Source organism: Caloenas nicobarica, chromosome 7 (genome assembly GCF_036013445.1).
Source record: "Caloenas nicobarica isolate bCalNic1 chromosome 7, bCalNic1.hap1, whole genome shotgun sequence".
NCBI classification, from domain to species: domain Eukaryota; kingdom Metazoa; phylum Chordata; class Aves; order Columbiformes; family Columbidae; genus Caloenas; species Caloenas nicobarica.
The window spans coordinates 4,477,852-4,503,879 of NC_088251.1; positions in this window are offsets into that span (position 1 = coordinate 4,477,852).

The window sequence follows — 26,028 nt, forward strand, 5'->3', positions numbered from 1 at the left end:
GATTGTAGAAGTAAATTTGAAGAGTGGAACATGAGCTGGTGGACTCTCCCTCCTGACCCTTCTCAGCAAGCCACGATGTTCCTTTTGTTATCTGTGATAAAAGATCCACCAGTTATACTATTAATAAAAGCAATACTCATCAGGGGGAAAACAACCTGTATGTATAGATGATGAAACAGCACGGAGAGGATCTGGTTTTCAAACCCAAGCCTGGCTACTGCCTGATAAGCATCTCGCATAAAGTGCAGTAGCAGTAAATACGCCTGGTGCCAAAAGGAGGATATAATGAGGCATGACAGAGGATGGCTTTGCTGTTCCCTGCCTGAATTTCTTCTCTTTGGGAGACTCCGCAGCAACCAGCACACCAGAGAGCGGGGCTGTGGGTAGGAGCGGGCGGCAGCACATCTCATTGCGGATCAGTTCATTAACAGCAGCTTTCACGACTATCGCTTCACGCTAGATTTTCGGCCTCCTACGCCCCCCACCGAAACACCCCAAAATCTGGTCATTCCCTGTGGGGAGGCCTCTGGCAACATCCCCCTGCAGCCAGCCAGCTGAGGCGACGCAGGAGAGATTTTAGAGAGGTATATTAATAAGCTCTAAATGATGTTGCTTTAAATTTGCAAGGGTAGAAATTTCTGCACAAAGCTTATTTTGTTCTTAAGTTCTGCTTATTTGCAAACGTGTTTTAAACAGACACGCTCCTGTTTTAAAGACTTCCATAATAATTTGATTATATGTGCTACAGAAGGGTGAGCTTGTGCTAAGATGCTGTGAATCAGTTTATCTTGGCAGCAAGTTGTACAAAGTATATACAAAGTTATGAAGTATTACAATACTATTTTCTGTCAGGAGCTTGATGCAGGATGAGATCTTATGGGAAATCATGCTAATAGAGAGGTAATTGCCAAGTTGGATGAAAGGCTTACAGCTGCGGAGAGCTGGCTGCTGTAGGAACGGAGGAGAGGACTGTCAAAGGAGCTGAAGGGAATCAGACACACAAATCCTAGTGAAATGTAGCAGCTTTGGCGTGTCTGAAGCTCTGGTAAAAATCCTAACCTAAGCAAAGAGAGCAATGATAGATTTTTTTACGCTGCAAAAGTGCCTGCTGTTTGAGGTTGGTCCCATTGCAGGTGCGGCTCCTGGAGCTGCCCACTGCTGATGGAGAAGTGGGCACTGTTACCAGGTAATGCCACAGGCAACCACCAGCTTCATTTCATGCAGAGAGACCATTTCAGGATAGCAAAGGCACCGCACATTATCTGAGCACAGGTATTATAAGGCAGCCCTTGAAAAAGGCAGCAAATGCTGCCAAGTTCAGAGAAATCTGGGTGGGAAAGCAGAGAGATTGAGTGCTGAAGAAAGCATCTTCTTGCCTCGATTCTCCCTGCCCCTTCTGTTTAAGTTGGGGAAATTAGTATCACTAAGATTATTAAGGAAAAGTACTTGGAAGGCTGAGCTGTCATACAAAGACAAGTTCTGGAAAAAAGCCATAAGCATCAGGAAATCACCCAGACCAGAGAAGCTCTCATCTCAGCGGATTGTCAGAGCTTCAGAGCTAATTGCAGAGGACGTCGCAATAAATTGGCCCTTAGACCAAACTGGTGAAAGGTATTGACATGCCTATCCTAAGAAAGGCTCAGTGGCGTTTATCTTATTTTTCTCTCTTACTTTTACTCAATTTCAGTCATTCTTGTGCGCAAGCGAGACTGCCAGAGAATATTTAGTGACCTCAAACCTCTTTTGGAACTGGTGGCTGTGGTGCGGGACAGCTCAGGGGTCAGCAGAGACCGCCTAGGAGGACTGAAATAGCACAAACACTTAGTTTGTGCACTCAGATTGCTCCCATAGTTTGAAATTGTACCAGTAGAAAAAAAAACAAAAAACCAAAAAAACCACCAAAACCAAGCCAACGAAAAAAACAACCAAAAACCAAACCAAACCAAAAAAAGGTCATTTTTTCAAAAAGAAGTTTCTTGCTGAATTACTAAGGAAATGCCAAACCCCCTGGAAATTACAGCAGCACCCAGCAGTGGTGAGTTGGTGCAGGCTGAAGTTGCACAGGTCCCTTAGCCAAGGATGGGACAGATGAACATTTCTCATATTGCAGACGACCTGGCTTTCCCCCATGCACAACCGTTTAAAGCCGCTTGCACCTTCCCCAGACGTGACCCTGGCATACAGAACACCAGGGTTGGGTCTGCAGCACTTCTCTCTTCTGGACGTGCACTGCCATGTGCGGATCTGCCAAGAAAATTGCTCCAAAATTCCTCCAGCAGCCCTGGCGTACACCTGCCCTGCCTTGCCTTCCTCCTACACTTGCTGGCTGTTTAGGGACACCATGGAAATCCAGCGTTATTTTAATTTCTTTGGGCAGCTATCAAATGAGTCAGGTCTACTGGGCTGAGCAAGACCATAAACAAAATTATGAAGAAGAAATTTAAGCTCACTAAACTGGGAATACAACCCATATAGAAGCACATGTTTTTTAAATCTGTTGCAATGCTGAATTTGAATCTATGGCAGCACGATGATGCTATCGGATTTTTAAGAATATGCTATGCCAGCCCTTTCGGTATTGTAACCCAGTATTATTATTTAATAAGTTCCTTCAGCCAGAGTGTTTGCAAATAAATAAACCAATAAGTTAAGTGCAAAAACAATTCCACTGAAAGGATGTGCTCTATTTGCTCTGCGCAGGTATTGCTAATAATAGAGGTCTCGTAAAATGGCTCAAACTGTAACAGAAAGGTTGAATGCTTGAGTGCACACTGCAGAGGAATACCCGGCCATACAGACACTGAAATCACGTCCTTTCAAATTAGCGTGGGGACATAAGAAAACGCCACATAGCCCTGGTACAGCCTGTCCAAGCAGGAGGGTTTGAACAGTATTTCTGTTCCTGTTTGCTGGGCTGTGTTTGGGGAAGACATTATTCCCTTGGAAAAAGAACCTCTTTAAATGACAGGCACAATATTTGTGCATCTAACGAGCTCAGCTGGCTGTCCTCTGCTCGGGCAGTTTCAGGAAAACCTTTCTAGGTACGCATTGCACTCTGCTTTCCTAGCAGGCTGGGGATGCCATCCGCTCTTTCGCCTCTGCTGGCTGTTTTCCACTTATTTGCTTACTCTTTTCCATCCCAGTTAGCTCTGTGTAGCCTGGAGGGAATGAACTAGATTCTCTTTCTGGGGCATCATCAAAAGAAATGTTTACCAAATTGCAGAGAATCACATCTGTGTAGATCTGGTGGCAGCACATGTGCACTGCAGTGGCCTGCAGAGATTTTATTTTTCCTGATAACACGAGAAGAAAAACCTCCAGTGTCCCCCACCACAAGCCCAGGATCAGTACATAAAGCTGGCAATCATTCAGCAACCCTTTCCATCTGCTTGGAAACAAAAGCATTTGAACTGAGACCATTTGGGGATTATAACTCCCTGGGTACCATTTAAATAATGTTTTGAAACACTCTTCCTCTGAAACAAATTTCTCCAGTTTTCCTCCATCAGTTACAAATTACCAATAGCCAGATTACCAAGTGCATATTAAAAATAAGTTTGTAGTTATTTAGATTAAAAGTGTCAGCTAGAATATTAAAATATTCAAAATAATGTACAGTAAACATGCATATTTCTTGAGGCAGAAATTATTTTCCCTGTTTCATAAGGCACAAAATTCACTCTCAGCAGACCTGCACTGATAGAAAAAAGACTTCCCTCTACATCGAACTCCTTGATCTCCAAATACAGTTTTCTAAGCAAACTCTCCTTTTGAACAGATATCATGCATAACAACAACTCAGTCAAATGCCATTCTGTGCAATGCCAGGCTATGTCAGTAGTGGAGCACCTGCATGGAAACAGCTCCTCTTCTCTGCAGTTCCCACCTGAACTGGCTAAAGAAATAGGCATATGCAAAAGTGAAAACATTCACTCACATTTACAGATTTTAATCACATCAAAGTATTTCTTTGCATATGCACCCACTGGGTCTAATCAGAATTTTAATGACTTCCTCTTTCAAGATATTTACTTTTTTTCAAGTATTAGATAATGCCCATCCTGTTCAAAGCCTATTCCTCAATCGATCCTACAAATGAAACCTCAAATATAACCCCTCAGCAATATTTGGTTTATTCTTTAAGTAAGGTGTCCAACAAGTAAATCATCAAGACCTGGTTGGAAAACATCTAGTTTATCCAAACTTTCTCTAACCTGTTTTAAATTATTCACTGACATCTTGTCCTTTTGTTACCAGAATTACTGGATTACAGTTGACCTCACAAGGATTAATGCAAAACAGCACTAAGCACTCTTTTCATAGCATCATTTATTGATTGTAGCTAAGACTCTGGTTGGGGCTGGGGGACATGCTCAGGTTCTAGATGGTGCCAGCAAGCTGCTTTCTCCTGAAGGACTAAATCAAATATTCACACACGCACGTCCCAGGGAAGCTAGAGATGCATTGAGAGATCACATTTAGAAAGTTAATCACTAATTAATGTGAAAGGCAATAAGTTCTTAATCTCAGGAGAGGTTTCCACTGAAGGCTGGTGAGGCAGATGGACATGCAGAGGAGACGGTCACATCACCAGCACAGCCTTTCCACGTGGGACGTGTCTGAGATACCTGGGAACCGAGCAATCACATAATCTCATATGGGAACAGGGCGGAAGAAACATGGAGGTGAGTCTGGCAGACAAGGAGACGGGTAGATGTCATAGATACCAGAAAGTGAAATTATTAGGTGGGGGAAAGTAACTTTAGCAGATACACTTTAGGCTTATCCAGGATTTATGGTTCCACAGCACTCCCAGCTTTCCCCTTTCTACTGGTAAAACTCAACCAGCTGGCTTTCTTCCCACCAGGAAATCCATCGGCTGGTCCTTGACTGTGCATGAAGATTTATTTTGTTTCCCACTCAGCTGGGGAGTAAGCATTCCAAAAGGGTTTCTTTCTGTGCACTCAGCTTTAGAATACAATTCCTCTTACCCGTAGTCTTACAACCATCTTTTCTTTATGTTTTGTTTTATTTATTGAAATTACGTGGGGTTTATTTCACATATACTTTATTGGAAGAGCAGAACTGCTAACTGAAAGGGTGTTTTCACTTTTACTGGAAAGGCTTTTCTGAATATTAGCTCTGGATTGGCAAATTTTCAGTAATTTGTACTCTCCGCAACACACTGGTATGAAAATTGGATTTGGGCAACGGGCAATCCCTGAGCTACTTTACTTTCAGTGTAATGACTTTAGCTAGAAGTTGAGCATACATCACGCTCCCGTCCGTTGCTTTTCTGCTCAGGATCAGCTGCACTTTTGGGGACTCCATCTTTTAACCCTTATTCATGTGGAGTAGCCCCTGATAACGGGAAAACACCATCACTTTGATTGACTTGTAGAGCTTGACAGTTTAAGCCTCCATTAAGACAGTCCTGTAAAAATTAGGGCATAATCTGATTGTGCTTATACCACAAGATGCCAACTGAGTTCACCTGCTACGTGGTAGAGGCAATATACTTATCAACTCTGCTCATTTGCCTAATGACTCTGACAAGCAAGTTCTTCCTCCTTTAACAACTTGCAGGCCAGGTTGTGATGCCTGGTCAGACCAAACGACTTGACAAAGAGTAAGAATATTTCAGCTCTGTGGTACAAGCCATCTGATGATCTTTGGTATTTTCTTTCTGTCCTTGAACCACAGATATGTATCTCTCTAAACGATCAATATATATCTGAAGGGTGGTTTTGGGTTAAAGTTAAAAAAGGTAGGGAAGTGATGGTGGATGCTGATTTCGGAGCCTAAAAGGAGAGATAAATGTTAAGCAGTTTCTCCATTCCCATACTAGCAAAGACCTAGAAATAACTCATAATGGATCCCATGCTGTAACTAAAGGGAAGATGATCTGAGAGACATGTGTCTGTCCTACCTTCAGTCATTTAAAAATAGAATTTTACCTCCACAGCCAGCTGAGGGAAAGAAATTGTTATAGATGACTTTTTTTCAGCTATCCCCTGCTTTTGGGTGGGGTGATGCCCCCTCTGAACCTGCTCGTCTCACTATTGATGCTGAAGTCCCATAGCCTAAGGATACAAGACAGCCAGTTCAGATTTTCAGGTTGCTTACAGTAATGAGATGGGTTCTTCCTAAGGATTAATTAGAGTATCTTGCTAATCTTCCCTTCAGGAAATATCTGTTGAAGAAAAACAAAGAAATAAAAGTCTGTCCACTTCTGTGGGGAAGTTCTTCCTGTAGATGAATATACTTGCAAGTAATAGAACTTAATTACTTCTTCTAAACCCTCTGAAATCCTCACTTCATCCTTCTCCATAAAGGCTGGCTGCTCACAGTATTTTGCAAGAGGTCTGAAGACCTAATTTTGCATACTCAAATTAATAACATTCTAGAGAGACTGAAGATACGAACAGTCTTTTTAAATTAATACACATATTTCTGTGCAAGCTTTTAATCAAAGGAGATAGCATGACACCTCCAGAGGCTTCTATGCCATTGTGTTGCCAATAACATTATATTGTTCTATTCAGAATGTGTTTTATTCCCCTATTCTCATGATCTTTTCAGCTCCTTATAAACTGCTTCTAGTTATTAGTTTTGTCTGTGGTTGGTCTTCAGTTTAGGAGATTGATTTGGAATGAGTTTTTATCATATATATATAATTTTTCAATGTTGCTGTATATTATTTTAACCAAGTATCTTTATTTCATGTGTATTTCCTGGATAAAATGCTTTCCTTATTTATATCCCTGGGAAGTGCTAAACTCCCACTGGGGTCCTGGGAAGCTGAAGGTCCTCCAGGCCATTGCACGTGGCTTTTGACACGTGCGTGAGTCCAGGAGACACCCACCACCAGTGGTGTTTGTGGGATGTTTCAGTGAGGGCTCCCACAGGCTCTTTCAGGAGGTGTTACTGACACTTTCCCAAGAAGGTTCCCCCAGATTTTCTCCATATGCCTGTGACAAGTTGCACGTCTCTGGAGTGCACGTGCTGGGAGATATGGTGGCTGCAGTTGAGTTGTTTTAGAATCATTTCAGTTGGAAGAGGCCCTCAGGATCATCGAGTCCAACCGTAACCTAACGCTGGCACTAAACCATGTCCCTGAGAATCTCATCTAAACATCTTTTAAACCCCTCCAGGGATGGTGACTCCACCACTGCCCTGGGCAGCCTGTTCCAGTGCCTGACAACCCTTTCTAGGAATAATTTGTCCCTAATATCCAGTGTAAACCTCCCCTGGTGCAACTTGAGGCCATTTCCTCTTGTCCTATCACTTGCTACTTGGGAGAAGAGACCAACCCTCTCCATGCTACAACCTTCTTTCAAGTAGTTTAGAAAAAAAATTGTCATCAATGTACTCACAAAAACAGTAGCAATACTGCTGTATATACCATTCCTTATAGCTTCAGACCAAGAATATTTCCAAAGGAAGAAATATCTCACCAGTTGTCTTGGATTCCCAGAAATCTGAGGAATATAGGACAGTATCTCAGGAGGTACTGATTTTAGCAGAGGAAGAGTTGAAATCAAATCCTCATCATAGGAGGTATTGCCAATTTTTGAGAAATTCTTGGCTCAGAAGAGTTTGCAATCTATTTAGGGGCATAGACAAAGATTTTTGAGGAAACTCTAGATTAAAAAAAAGGTGCTTAGCCATAGCAGTGATCAGAAATAGGAACCGAACCCTTGGTTCTGTATTCAGGAACTGCACCACAAGCTATTGCTTTTGCTTCCCACCAGCCTTGCTTTCCACTTCATGAGGACACAGTGGTCCTGGGTGTGCCTGAGCGTTGGCATTGGCACATTTTATTTCTCTATATGTAAGCATAACCATGTATTAAATATGTATATTCAAGCATGATGCCAGCTGTGTTCCATTTGTAAAAATATCTGTACTTGCTTACCTGATTCAAAATAGCATTCTCCTCCAGTCTACCTTTGTATTTCCTCCCATAGAGTCTTCACAATTATCTGTGCAAGTGACCTTTCTTATTTATGGGAATGTTTTTACAAAATATAAACTCTTGTATCACTATGTATTTTCATGACTATTTCTCCAGAAAGTGTTTCTGAAGGCTGATTGGGAGCAAAGGTGACAGGGAGGAGAACACAGTATGTACAACTGGGCTTTGCAGTAAGGAATTACTGGTAGAAGTCCCCAGAAGACACTCACCCCTCTGTCTCACTTCTATGCTGGGGACTTGAACTTGAGTTCCCAGTTCCCAACCGGGCCAGTGCAGCTTAATGGGAAAGAGGAGACAATAACCACCCTGACTGTGGTCCATAGCCCAGGGTGCAAATTTTAATGCACGGACCCTTCTGGTCCTATGTAGATATTGCACGAAATTACTCCTCGGGTTTCCCTCTCCTATCAAGCCACCATGGTCTTACTCCAAGGAGTAAGGACTCTTCAAGGATGGTGCAGTCTGTAGACTGGTTCTCTTCAATGGAAACCCACAGGTATATCCAGGTTGCAAATAAATCTAATACTCAAGTTTTCAGTTCATCTGTACAACACAATCTGGACATCTGGTTCCAGGAAGTTTGTAGCTGGTCAAAAAATGCCCAGCATTAAAAAAAAAAAAAAATAGCATGCCTTTTTTTTTTTTTTTTTTACCATTTCTTCCTTGCTTACACCACTGAGTTTTGCTGTGCAAGTAGATGGATTCCCCATATCTCTTGAATCAGCAGCGCAAAGCAGCAAAAAACTTTCAACAGTACGTGCAGGGGAATTTTTAGACTTGAAAACAGACAAGCCATTGCTCTTGAAAAAAAATTATCAAGGATACATAAATGATGGGCCAAAAAGACTGTCCTGGTTCTTCTGCTTCATCTCACACAGTGAAATACACAATGAGTCTATCGCAGAAATATGTAGTTCCTACCGTCTTGATATTTGTGCTGTGAAGCTTAAATATCTTTCTTTCTCACCCGAGAAAAATGTCAAAGGCACATAGAAATAAATTATTTTCTTCGTGTTTTAGGCAGCTGCATCTGCAGCTACGGATTGCTCTTTGGGGATCTTTCCTTTTACAAAGTTACAAAAAGCTTTGAAAAAGAAAACAGTAAGCTGGTGAATTGTATTTTTCTGACATAAATTAATTAATTCTCTTTAACGTGGTTAAAATTAGCCTGAGCTTTGTGTAGCTACTTGGCTATTCCTTTCTCCTAAATGCATAATATACAATTTATTTTGACAAGTACTAGTGGGTGATGCACAAGGAGACTGCTGCTGTCTGGGGGCAGGGGGGTGGCTGCTTTTTTGGCCAAAGCAGAAGACTATTTGGCTCAGAGGGCTGGAAAACTTCTTCCAGCCCCACCTCCTCTTTTCCTTCTGAATGAATGGGTTTATTTTCATGCCTGTTTATGCAGCATGGTGTATAGCAACCACTCCTTTTATGTTGGAAATATTATGGTTTGCCATTGACAAAATAGCAACGTAAATTAAAGAAGGTATCCATACTGTCCTTAGCCAAGGGAATAAATATTTTCCAGTAGAGCTGCACCAGTTGCTCAAAAAAGGAATGAAACCAAATGAATTTCAATGAATATCATTATTCTAAAGAAACTGAAAATGTAGCAATTCAAAAGACTGTTGTGATTTTAAGAATATGTTCTATGTTCTGTTTTTATTCCTACTTTTTAAGAAGACAAATGATGAGCAAGGTTAACTCAGATTAGAGAAACAGATGGCTACTGTTTTAAGAAAGGTAACTGGAAATGTATACTTTGAAATGGTCAATGAAATGGATAACAACACTTTACTCCTTCAAAGTAGCACTTGTTGAGTGATATTCACTGTTCTCTTACCCAACTTGTTTTGCACTCTCTGCTTTGTTGTCTACATTTTTAAGAGTAAAACCTTGTGCATTTGCAAGTCTTACAAAACCCATGCAGGCTGAAATGCCTTTTTTTTTTTCCTAGAAGGTAGAACTACTTTTTTCATCAATAAACAGAAAATTCTTCCCCATTTCATTATGAACTTACACCAGCTAAATTGAAAGCTATTTTGTCATTCAAATACACTTGGAGACTTTGAAAACTCTTCTCCTAGGAACAATTAAAAATGCAAAAAACCCTGTGATGTTCCCCAACAAAACTCAGATCAAAAGCTGCGATGGAAATAAGAATTAACCTGTTCTTCACTCAGCTTTGTACTGTCCCAGGTTTTCCAGTAAGAAAGGCACACAAAGTGCCTTTCTTATGAAAGGGCCTTATGCTTTGACAGCTGAAATTAATTTTCTCCCAATTTTATAGTCACCACAGCTTTCGCCAATATTGATGACATGAGGGGAGTTTAGTTTCATGGTGCTGTAGAAAAGGGTGAGGAGCACAGAGGTCTGTAGGAAGGACTTTTTATCTCCAGTGCAAGTGGAAATAAAAGAAAATCAAATCTTTGCTTTCCAACCTCAGGTTTTCTGCTCTCTCTCAGTGTCTGTAGCAATACAAGGTTGGATTCTTGCTGTCCATGTATTTGAAGCACAAGATGAGTTCAAATGCTCACACAAACACTTTTGATTTTATCAGAGCTCAGCCTTTCCCAACAGCAGGATAAATATCAAGAGGGGACACAGATTAAAAGATCAAAAAGGAAAGAGAAAAAGAAAACATTAAGCAAACTGAAGTTTTATTGGCCTACTTTAAAGCTCAAGTTGCTTTCTGAAAGGTAGTAATTTCCTTGTAAAAGTGACTTCCGTCATGGAAAATATAAATCCAAATACTTCACATAAGGCAAAGCTATAAGATTTGGGAATAGGGGTCTTTCAATGAGCAGTGGTGAGCGGACTCATTAATACAAAATCCTAAATAACATCAGTATTCTGAAAATATATGCAATGTGAATTTACATTAAGAGCCACAGAACAAATTATCTGTGATCCTGCAAATCCTTGCTTGTACCCACAGGACTTTTCCATACCAAAGGGATCAAGGTTTCTCTGCTCTCCTTCTCAGCTGCTTCATCCTCTTGTATTTTGGTCAAATGAGGCAACAGGCTGCCACAATTATCCCCCCCATATTTATTATCTTTTCTGAAGGTGTTTTGGTTCAAATTCCAAAAATTATCAACAATAATTTGGGATATATTCTAAGGACCCTTGAAAAGTAGATGCAGGATTGATCATTCTCCTTTATCATATCCACCCAATTTCAGTACCTCCAAACAAAGAAATCACACAGCAAAGCAGCCCCTTACAATGATGTGCTATATACCCCCACATTTCCTTGCTCCTCATCTTCCCTCTACAACATGCAGAGATGGAACACATTTGAGCAACGTATTTTGGGAAGGAAATCAGATGGTAATGAATTGGTCATCGTATACTTTTAAGGAACTCCATCAAGACTTCTTTGCAACTTGAATACAAAGTTGTATACAGAATGTGGAGGTCATTCACATTATTTTTAAATAATACAACAAATCAGTTAATATTGACTTGGCTTTTCAGGAAGCTGTGTCTTTTCACTGACAGTTACAAAGAAAACAAAGAAAATTTGAGTCAAAACTATTTGAGACCTAAAAACAAAGCGACGAAAAATTTGGGGCGGGGGAGGAATTGTTTGTTTTGTATTTATAAGACTGATCAATAGGTGTCTTCCCTATGGAAGAATTAATTCTTTAAGATGGTATATAGAAGCTGGCTACTGAATACAGTATAATGAAGAAGAAGGTTAAACCAATACTGATAGAATATATATATTATAATATTCTATATATTGTATTTTTATATACATATGATAAGTTTTGCATAACTACGAAATCATCATAAGGAATATACTATTGAGCACAGGGTTGAGTAAGCAATACAAAACATCTGGAAGGATCAATATCATTATGGATGCTCACCTTGTCCCTTCCCATTGGGTTCCATGGGCCACAGGTTCCCACGCACGAGGAAATTATTCCACAAACAGAGTTACCTAAGTCATCACTATGGTTGTTGCTGTACCTTCAAAGAAACCACAAAGTTACTATGTATTCATGATTTTTCCCTTATTTTGCATTTCTTGAATATTTTAGACTGTAAGCTTTCAAGGGATTTTTTTTTTTTCTGTTTCAAAAAACCAGCTGCTGCTGCTAGTAGTTAAACCTTTTCACTGATTTTTTTTTTTTAATTAAGAATATGAAAAATGCTACAAAAAAGCATGGGCTTCCTTCAGAAACTAGTTTTTGTCAAAAAAAATAATATATATGTATTAGAAAGCAAGCTATTAACTGAAGACAAATATGCCAAAATAAAAAAAAAAAGAGCGTGGAAACTTCCCACTCCAAAAGTGAAAGATGAGCGTGTTAACGCTGTTGGGGCCCTCACGGGACGTGCAGCTCTCCTGTGACGTGTGATTTTCCTCCAGGGATGCCAGGAGCTGCAGAGCAGCCAACCCAGGGACTGTTACAGCCTCTCTGGGGCTTCAGCAAAAAAAAAAAAAAAAAAAAAGGCAAACCATAGCACATCACAGCAAGCATTTCCAGCCAAGAAACCCAGCACAGCAAAGAGGAACCTGAAATACCTGAACTGCCATCAGCTGGGGCAAATTATTTCATTTTTACAAGGCAAAGCTATCTCTGGCAGATATAAATAGAGGTGTAATTATATACAGGTGCATTTAAATACAGGTGTATTAAGCCAACTAACACCTCTGCTGGAGCTTAACTGATTACTGCTGGCTAATTATCCAGCTGATGGGATCAGCTGGTCAATGGAACTGAGATATCATGAGCCAAGCTAATTATTTGGATTAACATTTTAATTGAACTGAATTCCTTTTCAATTTGTATGTCAGAAAGTCTACATGCAGAAGTTTAGAATATTCTCTGTTGTGTGTTAATTGTCGTAAAGGATGCTTCTTTTTCTACTGTAAAGTCTATTTCTATTGTAAATATTGGATTTTTCCATATAGACTGAAGTCCCCTGTGATTAGCCCACTTCTCTCTCTAACTGTTGTTTAAGCCGCTGAGAGACTCCAAGCGCCTGAGGGATCCAGCTATCTTCAGTAAGGTTTAATTTTATTTCATTTCCTATTTAAAGCTTCTCTGACCTTTTTCAACATACAGATGATAAAAAAATACTTTTACACATGCATATATCAAATGACGTGTCCACCTAAGCTTGCTAATAAAACTGCACAGCTCTGTGACTGCTGGCCCCTGGCTATATTAGCTGTCTGCTTGCCTTATTTGTGAGTTATAAATAGCCAAAGACTGTATACTCACTGTCTGCTTACATCGAACAAACTGTGATTTTAATTCTCTCAAACAAGCCTGTCTCCTGACGTAGGTCTGTCCTGAATGCTCGGTCTTACCTGTTTTCCTTTTTTTGTGTGTGTTTCTTACGTGACTGTGAGATTCTTCAGAAAAATTCCCCAACTGTAAAATATTCAACAATTAGCAGAGCTACTGAGGGGCATTTTCACACTGTCACCAAGCCGTTTGTTGCAAAGCCATCCTCTATACTGTTTGTTACGTTCCGATTTAATAATATTTTATACTCACATTACAGAACTGAAAGGCTTCCCTGTTTCTGACATGGTTTTCCCAGCTTAGCTTGTACCAAGAAGTCATAAAATCATCTCAAGGCCCTGCGGTATTAATTTCTCTGCAAACCAAAGGCAACAGGTACTCTCTTCAAAAAGGCTTCTAGCCTCAGGATGAAAATGTTTTAAGGATGAACTAAGGCAGCGACAGGCTGAGGACTAGATTCAGTAAAAATTAAATTATCTAAAGAAGGATTTAGGTGGAATTTGGCACCTAAATCTAAAACTTCAAGCTGAAACCCCTCAGTTCTCTGAGCTCATACTGTATCTGGGCATCTCCCTGCGTGACTGGGAAGGTCTCTGGGGTGGTACAAGGATGCTGAGAGCTGCATCTGCCCTGGTTTCTCAACATTTATTTTGCTGCTAAAGCTCAGTAAGTGCTCATGTGCTGTAAGGCGTGCCCAGAGCACACCAGACACCCTGCCATACTGCTGAGTAATGCCACGTCGCGAATTTGAGGAAAAGATCACTCCACTTTTTAAAATGCAATAATGTCTAGGGAGCCCAGTGGGGGGCAGTAATTGTCACAGCACTGTGCAGAAAATCACAGAAAGCTGCCACTTCTGTGCCTTCATTTCAGGAAATCATGTTGAAATGATTCAGTGTTTGCCGCCTCTTAAAAAAGGAGAGGGGGTTCCCAAAAATCTCTGTTCCGTGATGAGCCATCTGGTCTCCACTGGCTTCCTGAAAAACATGTAAGAGGTACTTGAGTATTCATCCTGGAAAGACTTGCTTGGGACAACTGATCGTTCGGTGCTAAATCCAAAATCCAGACTATCGTACCTCCCATCCATTGACCTCTTAGAAGCAAAGAAGTTGATATTGCCAAGCACCGTCCTACAAAGCGCTGAGCTGCTCTTGTTCAGCAGGACCTGGGTGGACTGAGGTCCCCAATGGGACACACAGTGACACATGCTGCCCCAGAGGACTATTAGTCAAGACCAAAAGCAAACCACAGAAGTGGAGATATCTGCAGAATAAATTACAGGCATGATTAGTATGTGAAAATGAGTTAGAATGAACAAGTTTCTCAAAGAAATTACAGCCTCTGGGGAAATAATTTACAATGGCCATGATGAGTAATATCTCACTCCATGACTCGGTTGACTTCAATCTTCCCCTTCCCCTACAGTTATTATACAATGAGCGTGAGAAAGATCAGCTTAAAATTGGCATGTGTTTTTAATGGCAAGGACTAGTTTTAGTTTTATTGAGACTCATGTGGCATTTGTATTTTATTCTGCCACATTACCGGCAATCTCACTTAAAGGTTCTCCATGAAAATTTTCCATGTGTTTGTGTTCTTGGCTGGAATCATAACTTATGCAAATTTTTAAGAGAGGACATATGCTGAGCACAAGAGATCTCTTGGACTCCACAATTGCTTCATACCTAAATAGCAATAAAAATTGTGAATATTTGAGATTTTTAGCTGTGTGAAGAAACTAGACAATGACCTTTTGCTATGTAAACCTATAGGAATGGTGCTATATGCAAAGGTTTCTTCATAATCCCATGTACTGCAACAACTAGCCCATCCAACGACAGAGAAAACTACAGTGCTTAGTAATGCAGTTTGCTTCTTTTTTTCAAGCATTGTGCCATTATGTCATATGTTAACATGAAAATAAAGATGTGGGGGTTTTTTCTCAGTGGCATTAATGGAAAAGTTAAGTTCACTACTTCTTCCCCTTTCCTTCTTATACATTATTTGTTATTTTCTTATCTGTGGTTGTCAGCCTGTAATTTGATAGATTTCTTAGAAATAATTGGTGTCAGATGTCATTTCATGTGGCCAATTTCCTTGGCGTTCTCTGGTGCATATTGGTTTCTACAATTTGCATATATGAAGCAGCTTCATGCAGTGATTTCCATTTTCATACCCTCATTCACTTTCTTAATTTTTTTTTCTGCAGTTCTTGTTGTCTTCCTCTCTAAAAAAAAAGAACAACTTCCATTAAGTTTGGGCCTTATATGGATTATCTCCAGTCTCTAAAGTATCTTTTCTGTACAATAATCCATCTTCTTTCCTTTTGATAGTTATCTGCCTAAACAAGCTTTTGTTGCTTGTATTAAAATCCTTCCCAAGAATTTGACTTTCATCACTTCTCATTTTATTCCCTTAATTGATGACATCTAGCGCACAGAACTTTTTCTTATGCTTTTGTTTTTCCATTCCTCGTAAACTATGTTTTTTTCCAATACTACTTTGTAACGCGATTATTCTTCTGGCCAGGCCTGGTGCCTCATCTGCCATGTTCTGTGACTATTTTGGAATATTAATTCAGCTGCAGATAGCTTGTGTACCTTTAATTCAAAGGCTCATGAAACTCACCAGGTTACTGTGTTTAATTTCAACAAGTTGCTTATTACAGCCTACCTCTCAGAAAATGAAAATATTCAAATTCTCAGCTAAACTTTTTGATCAAAACAAATTATGCTTTACATGTATATCTGTTTGTTTGTTTGTTTGTTTTCACTGTCTATCCCAAGTTTATCTAAGGGCTTTTGAGCCTTGGACATCTCAGCACAGATGAACAAGATGCTTATAGCACAAAAATTTCACCTTACTACCGTACTGAAGTGTTGGTTTGGATTTCCTCAGGCTTTGAGTCACATTCAGAGAAGCCTCCTTGCCTTTAATCTCCCAAGATGTCTTTTTATTATTATTATTATTATTATTATTATTATTATTATTGTTATTGTTATTTCCCCTTCATTATAGGCCTTAGAGTATGTTGATTAATGCCCATGAAGGCAGCCACGCTGCTTCTGGAAATGCAGTTTGTCATCTCTGTCAGCACTCAGCTCCATATGTTGCCACTTCGCAAGCGGCATCCCAGGATGCCAGGCGATATAAATGAGCCAGGCTGCATCGGACTGCATACAGTTTACATTTCATCACTCACATTTTTCACAGAATGCATAATCACTGTGTAATTTCTGGTTTACATGATTTACAATGCACTCTTAATTTAGGTAACTTAATAGGCTTCAAGAGGACAGCTTACATGGTTGATCTGGTCAGACTAAATGGCCGTGTACACTTTATAACACCTTTCATCTAAAAAGTATGAATAATACACCAGAAATATTTGAAATTCATAGGGACAACCAGGGAGAAAAGTTTAATGACCTTGAAACAGAGCTCTCACAGAGATCTCCTCTGGAGGCTATCAGACAAATATTTAATATTATATTTATTGTCTGGCTCAGGTCTCCACCGATGTGAGGTTGCTCACCCACAGATGTTCACACAAGCAGGTTTTCTGCTGCAAGAATCTATTCCTATCTCTCCAGTTGTTTTTCTGTGGCCACCTAGAGAAGTCATGTTTTCTACCATTTATCTGTACAGTTTTGGAAATGGGACAGTCTCTTCACCTGGACCTGGAGATGATGCTGAAATCCTACCTTAGAGCCACTCTATGCCCTAAAATAGGTTTGTCAGCTTGGTTCCCCAGGCAGGGACCTCCGCAGCTTCATGCCCATCACCTGGAGCACACCTGAGGGAGAGCAGAGCCAGAGACATCTTTGTCAGGCCAACGTAAAGCTACTGCTGGGCTGAAAGTCCAAGCCTCAGGTCCCTCTGTCCCCAGTGCAGAAGATCATGGGACTGAAGGTGGAGGAAAGTGTCTATATCCAGCTAAGAGGTGACACATCTCCAGGCAGTGGCACCACACTTCCACTGTTTGGTGTCACCAGCGGTGGCTGAGCTCTGATAACACATCAGCTCTGCCTTTGCAGAGCTATAGATGTCACTAATTCAAGTATTGATTCTGCAGCCTCCCAGAGACTAGTGTCAAGAGAGTCCATTAAGTCATCCAGCACATCATCTTGGGTACCACAAGCACACCACAGCATGATGTGCCATGTGGAGATCGGAGAACACCCCAGGTTGGATAGGACCTCAGAAGATCATCTGCTATCGCTAGCTCAGGTGAAACCACGACAGCTTTGCTCTAGAAGCATTGCCAGAGCTCAGGGCGCATTCTTCCTCTGGAGACCGAAACAGAGCTCAGAAGGCTGAAGATGCTGATGTGTCCTCAACGCAGAGATAAGGCTGGCCTGTGATACAGTCCTTGCCAGGAAACCAGATCCCCTGCTGCAGACAAAGGCAAAACCCCTCTATTCCCATCTGATAAAAACTACCTTATATATTCTATCATTTTTTAATTATATTCTCAGTTAATCAGTGGATGTGGTAAGCCCTAACAGTGAATGGCTGTCGCTGGTGACCTCTGTACCAGCACAGATAGGTCCCAAATGGTGCAGCTACCCCTGGCCTCAGAAGGGGGATCCTCTGTAATGTCCCCACATATCGGGTGCTGCTTGGTACCTGCCCTTCAGCTGCAGAGAAAAAGGGAATAAAAGTCCACATGGGACATCTAGACATCTGAACATCAGGGACAGCTTCCTGGGCCTTTAAATTGTCCAAAAAAAAGCATGAGATTTGATCATAATTCTAATTTGATCATAATTAGAAAGGCAACGAAGGGTCTGGAGCACAAGTGTGATGGGAGCGGCTGAGGGAGCTGGGGGTTCAGCTGGAGAACAGGAGCTGAGGGGAGACCTTCTGATCTCTGAACTGCCTGAAAGGAGCTTGGAGCCGGGGGGGGTTGGTCTCTTCTCACAACTAACAAGTGATATGAGGAGAGGAAATGGCCTCAAGTTGCACCAGGGGAGGTTTAGATTGGATATTGGGAAAAATTTCTTTACAGAAAAGGTTGTCAGGCATTGGAACAGGCTGCCCAGGGCAGTGGTGGAGTCACCACCCCTGGAGGGGTTTAAAAGATGTGTAGATGAGGTTCTCAGGGACATGGGTTAGTGCCAGTGTTGGGTTAACGGTTGGACTCGATGATCTTGAGAGTCTCTTCCAACCAAAATGCTTCTATGAGTCTATATTTCATGTGTCGGTGCACAGCTCTGAGCCTGTTACGAGTAAATTGAAGCAACAAAGCTCATCTGATGCTCCTCAAAGTGACAAAACAAGGGCTGTAACTCAGAGACTGTCAGGCACCAGGATTAGAAAGGACTTTGCACCGTCCCAAACAACATCAATCCCGATGCTGATTAACACTCATAATAGTAGAGAGTGCTTGCAAACGTCCAAGTACCTTTGGAAAGGATACAGAATAATAATTAATAATAAGGATGATAATCAGCTGATGACTATCTGGATTAATTGCCATTCCATTGAATAACAGAGATGCCAGAACTCATCGCTCTAATTACTTTTCTTTTGGCAAACATACAATCAAAAAGGGCACATCCGAGCAAACAAATCTTGCCACCAGTAATAAAACGTATAAGCTACAGTGACTGGCAAAGTTTACCTCTCAGCACATCAGTTTGGGAGCTATAAAGCTGGTCTAGCAATTACCTATTGTTGTTAGGTGGGGGAAAGCACAGGAGGTTAATATATGATGGCATCTACCCTGTTTATTCTGTTTTTCATGTGCCCACGGAAAGCATCATATTGGAGAAAGGAATGGGCAGTCCAATTCAGAAGCAAAATCTCAGCATTCATGAGGAAAAGAGGAGTTGTAACTCTTGCATCTTGCTTTTCTTCTGTAGCAGTTTCTCTCCTTAGCTCATGCCAAGTACACCATCACTGGATCTCAAAAGCCTGTTGTTTGTAAAAACAGTAATTTTTCATAGGCTGCCTCAAAAAGAGACTTTAATCAATGTTACAGACGTTGTGCTGGGAATTCTCTTTTGTTCAGCCCTCCGAAAACTCACTGAAGCTCCTGCCATTTCATCTGCTGATGCTGCCGACATATTTGTTTAGCCAAGGACAAAGTGTATTTGAAGCGCATCTTAAATCTTCCAGCTGATCGTGACAGCACATTAGGTTTAACGACTGAACTAATTAAGAAAACTATAAAAATATAAAGTCACAGTAAACTATTTAATCAGGAAGTTATTTGATACAAATAACTGCTTAAGGGAAAGATTCTGCACTATATGCTAGAGTGATTTCATTGAAAGCCTGTGTGGATAATAGAAATGTATGCTCAGTTGCTTTGGTCCACTGTTTCTGGGGGGGGAAAAAAAAAAAGCCCACACGTGTTGCTATCCCAAAAAAAGCACTGGTTTGCATATGTTTTTCTAGGATGGAATATATTTTCATTTGGAAGTTCTAAGCCCATATCTTATAAGAAGAATAAAGGAGAAGACAAACAAGTAAGATATGAACTGACTTCTGAGAGTAAAATAGAACAGGTTCTGAATATCTGCTGAAAAAAGGCATCAGCATGTTTAAATAATGAAATAAGTAAAAAATTGTGTTAGTAGCCAATTCTGGGAGATAATGATGTAAGATCTGAGGAATATACTGTTACTGCGATAATGAAGTTGTACCGTATCCAGAGGGCTGGGAAAAGAGTGTTGAGTGTTTATGGACTGTGGGTTGATGGTGCAATTGTCGCTTGATATTGTGCAACCAGAGTCCGTCTTTACTGCAGCTACTTGCTGCTGATGCCAAATTTCCAAGAAAAGCCCCCAGGCTGGTTCCCAAGACTGCCACTAAATGTGGGATCTGGGTAATTTTAGCTGTACACCTCTGGAATTTCCCAGCTGTCTGAATCTTTAGGTGGATACATGGGCCAGGCTCTCACTACCGTCAATGTCAAAAATTTCTTCCTCATGTCCAGCCTGAATCTCCCCTCTTTTGGTCTAAAACCATCGTCCCTTGTCCTGTCATAACAGGCCCTTCTAAAAAGTCTGTCCCTATCCTTCTTCTCGCCCCCTTTTAAGTACGGAAAGGCCGCAATAAGGTCTCCCCGGAGCTTCTCCAGGCTGAACACCCCAACTCTCTCAGCCTGTCCTCCCAGGAGAAGCAAGAGCTGTTCCACCAGCAGCTGGAAAACGTCCCAGCGATAGTTCCCAGCTGTAGAAAAAACCACGAGTGACATTTTCTCTCGAAGGCCGTCGGCTCGTTGCGCTCTTGAGAGCTCATTTCATAACCTTTCTAACCAGGATGCGGTGAAAAGTCCCCGCCGGTGCCGGTCCGTGGTTCGACGGCTCCTCCGTGTGGCCACAGGACGTGGCAACAGGAACGGGTCTCCAAGGATGCTTCGCCCGTTCTTTAGTCAAACACCCATCCTGTCACTCCCATAAATCATCAGCCACCTCTGAGGAGTTCTGCATGTTCAGTGCTACAGCACAGAAGGTTCGAAATCCGGTTTTCAGAGCCTAAAAAGACATCCTCCTTAGTACTATGACTAACTGAACATTGCCAATTGCTAATTAAACATCAGTAGGTAAACATTAGTGAGACATTTGACACAATTAAAGCTATTAAAACTCTGAAGGCATATTTATCCTCGTACAGATGACTGTGGGGTCTCCAGACACTCCCTGTGAAGCCTGAGGCACCTCCTTTCATCCCTCGAAAAACCATCTGATAAAATGGATTATCGGCTCTCCTTTAAGCCCAGCAGCTGCCAGCACAGCAGAAAACACAATCAAATTAGTATTAGAGCTATGGAAAATCCATCTTCAGGTGTTCCAAAGCTGTGAATCAAGCTAGGAATATGTAAGACATCATTACAAGTTTAGAGAAAAACTCTTCTACATTCCTCTTAAATCACTGGAAAGAAACCTTCTACTGATTCATTCAGCCTTGGGCCCAGCTCAAACAATTTGGGCTTTGAAGATGTATTAGGTCTGAATTTCTCAAATGTTTTTGTAGCCTGACTTGTATTCACTTGCACATGAATTTACATAAAGGGGTATCTGATCCCACTCTGAGTTTTATCCACATAGCAACAGCTCATCTTTAGCTACGAGAATATGTTTGCATTTTTTGAATCATTTAATTTGCTGATTATAGGTAAAACCCTGGCCTCACTGAAATCAGCATGAATTTTGCTAATGACTTTAAGCAGAGTTGGATTTCAGTCTGTGTCTTCTAAGGCAGAACAAATGTATCTTTTAGAAACTGTGCTGCCATTAAGTCTCATTACTCCTGTACAGACAAGGTTAGTCTCAACTTCTATAATATGTACCACAGATTCATATTATTGGCCTTCATCGTATCCAATTCTTTCTTTGCTTTCAGAGGCAGCAGGACTGGCATCCTCCAACACAGTAAATGTGCAGGACATCACCCTCGTTGTCCATGGGATGTGCTCTGTTCATCCTTCCAGCAGGTCATTATCACTCCAGGACCCTTACAGCATTTATTATAGAGCTGCATTTAGTAAAAGCTGCGCTTTTTCACCAGAGTTATCGAGAGATTATGCAGGAAGTCTGGCAGGAAGGAGTGGGCTGAACTTGGTCTCTCAAGCCTCAGTTATCATGGAGATTATGCTTATTCTCTTGACTGTGAACTTGGATGATTCTCGAAAAAGGCACTTGAGAAGCACACAACCACCTTTCCCTGCAAACAGGAAAGAATACACCAGTATAGGCAGTTTTGTGGTGCAGAACAGACTGAGAGGTTCATGGCTTGTTGCGAAGTCCTTCTTTTAAATGTACATGTTACCTTGTCGCCTCTCTGACTTACACCCCCTCCATCCTCCCGTTTGAACTCTCCAAAGAAACGCTTTCAAAACTTCAGGAAAACTAGTATGAATAAATACAGCTCAGCCTAAAAGGGAGCTGCTGACTCATGCCTGCACTGGCAGGATAAGACTTATTCCTACAGCAGCAGCAATGAAGAGGCAAATCCACGTGCAGCGTGAGCAGGGGTTGCAGCATCCAAGACACTTCCATCACAGAGACGATCATCTCAAATTTTTTCTCAGCCACAGCATCCTGTCTCATTAGAGACAGGAATATTCCGCTATCAATTTTGCACTTACACTGTATTTCATTTTGTTATGGCAGTCTTTTTCAATTTTTAGCATTTGCTTTTCAGAATGTTTCCTATCTTGAATAAAAAATGAAGTCATAATATAAATCAAACTAAAAATGGCCTGTGCTTTTCCTTTTCAGATGCATCTGTCTGTTGTAAGTTTAGTGTTACTGATCTAGTAGTTATTTTAACTGCTGCTTGGCTTCAGCCCTGTTGATATATTGGTTATTTTTATATATGGTAGGCCATTTATGTGACTGATTTTGCAATTCATGCTGCCTGATGAAGGACATCCCTTGAAACAGACCTCGTAGCTGTATTCTCAAGATGAAAGCAATTGGACAGAAGTACCTTTCTGAAAAGAGGGACCTCTATTACATTTATTTTTTTTTTCCTGAATTGCGTGCTCAAGCCAATTGGTTGGGTTATTGGAAGAAATGAAACAGGGAAAAATTGATAGGATTCGGGTGTCGGTGTGTGGCATTAAAGTCATTTCTTATCCTTAGCAAATGGTGACTGTTGGATCAAATTCCAGTATATGGTCAAAATATAGTACAAGGGAGAAAATTATTATGCTTATCGTGCTAGCAGAGGGTTAGGGGAGGTGAATACAAGTGCATCAAAAAAGTGCAACCAAATTACACAGGTTTGTTATTTTAGGCCGCCAGTTGCTCAGTCTCCCTGCCCGTGGAAAAAGGATGCCGCAATAACTGTAATTTCAGAGATAAGTTGTATTTTAAGGACCATTTTAGGTGTCAATATGAAAAATCAGGAGCTGAGCAGGAAAATATCAAAGGCTGGCAACAGAAATAGACTTTACATTGGCAAAGACAGTTATTTAGGGTTATTTTAGGTTATTTATGAGGTACAAAAATGTGACCAAAAGGCATACTAACTTCAGCGAAATCACTGATTTAAACACATGGGACCTGCCTGTTAAGGATGTACGTTTATGATTCCTTGATATGTGTGAGAGCAGGTGTACAACAGCTTTCCAAAAATTATGCCATGAACACCACCGAGACTTGCCTTGTTCTTAGGTACATCTTGCTGAATTTGGTCTATATGAAGTTTTGGGGAATGATGTGACCTGGTTTTACGTGACGTTGACCATTTCTGGCCTTCCTCATTGAATGTGAGCAGAAGAAGAGTTTACTTCATCAAGTTTATTGACATTATTATCCCTTCTCTAATAGAGACTCATAACAGATGATTAAGGAGAGCAGGACAACTTATAGTGAAATATTTTGGAGTAATCACTAATCTAGGGGATGGCCAGTGACCTGGGGACTTCCTGAGTCAGAAATAGAGATTAAATATTTAAATCACCAAATGGGGTTTTCTTCCATGACTTTGTCCAATACCTTTTTGAAACCAGTCACTTTGTGAGTGTCCACATGGTGGCAAGGATTAACTGTGCACTGAGTGAAAGAGCAACCCTTTTTTCTCGGTTTAAACCTGCGTCTTGGTTTCATCCAATGCTCCTTAGCTTGTGCATTCAAAAAGCGAATGAACAAATCATTCCTTGCTCCCTTTCTCCGTGACGCTCCTATTCCCTGTGTGATTTTCTAAGCAATCCGTCGGGGTGAATACTCCCCATCAACAAGTACTGACACATCTTGCACATCTGTTGAGCTGCATCTGGCCCTTGCACATCTGGTTGAGCTGTGCCTGCTGGATACCTCGGGCTGAATAAACCCCAGCTGGCTGAGTCTGGGCTTAGTGAAAACTGAGGTACCACTATGTGTTTATGGGGAAGAAGATTTTGCTGATGACAGATGGAGTATTGCCGCCCTTCTTACAAGCAAGTTCAGCAACTGAGGTAATAAATCACAAACTCCTCTGTTTTCCCAGGTGACACAGGAATGCATTTTTAAAATTTCTATTCAGTTCAGTGACTGCAACTGCTTCTGTCAGATGTGGACTAGAGTAAACAAGCCCATAACAAATAAATATACAGCATTTACAAATTAACATTGTTTTCCAAATTTAAAAAAAAAGAGCCTTGTTTATAAAAATCTCACTTTGAAATAGTCATCCATCTGGATGCACAAAGCACAACATCTGCCTGCTCCAAGGGAAATGTGTTGATTTTGAAAGCCACACATGAAATGGCAAACCAAGCAGACTTCTTTATTTTGTTTTTCTAATTTTCAAGCAGAGTCAAGTCCAAAAAAGAAGAATGACTATGGGGCTATTCAGATTGAAGGTTTTGCATTGGACCCATCTCTGCCTCCAACGTGACTGGAGAGATTCCTTGTGCCCAAGCCAAATGTGAAATTCTACCAAATTTCATACTTTTAGGACCAGTTTCCCACCGTGAGCACATATGAGACACCAAGCCACCAGGACCTGTTGCTAGAGCATCATTCCTGTCACTCAAACACACTGACGACCATCCCAGTCAATCGAACCCATTACAAAGATTTTGGGGGATATGCTCTACTTTGCTTCAGTCATTTTCTGGCTGCCACTGTCATATTTCATCATCAGGTTGCTCAGGGACTGGGTTTGGGTTAAAAAACTGAGCATGACATGAGGCATTGTTTTTATTAAAATATAAATAAAGATGCTAATCCAGAAGGTTGTGAAACACCAGCAGCCCAGTTACAAGTTCTGCCTGAACACTCATTAAATTCACACAAAAATGCCAGCTGATATTCGTGCACAGTGGATTAGACCTAATGATCCAACGCTCTGTAGTGTCTCAGACTTCCTTTTGGGAGTTTAGTGTTTTGTGACTCCTAGCCAAGAAAAAAATATAGAAACAAAGTCATGTGAAGAACCAGTATATAAACTCTATCATCGATTATAGCATCAGTTTCCTTCATCCCAGAAAAATTGTCACTGTGGGGCCAATGCTAAGCATCAGTTCCCACTAAAATGAAAATTGATGTGATTTTCCCAGTGAACTGTCTAGTTTATCAAATACCTGGTTTAAGTAAGAGGTATTTTTCATAGGAGTGACTGTGTATTTTTGACGCTGTGCCTTTTTTCTTCAATAGTCTACTCTTATTATGCTTTTAGAAGAGGGCATTTCCCTTCAAAACCCACCCTGAAGACAACTTATAAAGAAACAAGATTAAGTGACTTTGCATTTTATTCTGAATCAAACTGATAGATGGGTTCTTCAGTTTTGGGACAGAGAGGACAAGAAGCAAGGATGGGTCAGATCTTACACTGCATATATGACATTTTGCTCAAAAACTGCTGATAACTAAAAAACAGAGCTAAGTTTCCAGTATGAAATTTGCATGTTTTCTCTATGAAAACCTGCTTTCTCAGGGTCACACGTCAGCAGCCCACAGGGTTGGGAGCCATTTGAAGTCGGGTGAACCAGATGGGGAAATCTCACGTACCGGTTGCGGCAGACGGGAGCTCAGGAGGGAGATCCCACAGAGACCCTCCATCTCAAATCTCCATTCCTTGCCAGAAGCTCTGTTGTTTTTTTGTTTTTCTGGGGTTTTTTTTGAGGCCTGACCAGATGGTTTGTGAAGCACTCAGATCCAGCAGCTATAGGCATTTGAGAAAAAATGGGCAACTGGAAGTTAAAGGTGAGCTGCTTGGTGCGATGAGGGGATGCCCATTGCTCCAAAGCACTCCAGCCCTAAGAGCTCACCAAATGCCAGTACCACATAGGAATCACTTCAAGTGCAAATTTTCACCCAACTTGTACATTTCTTA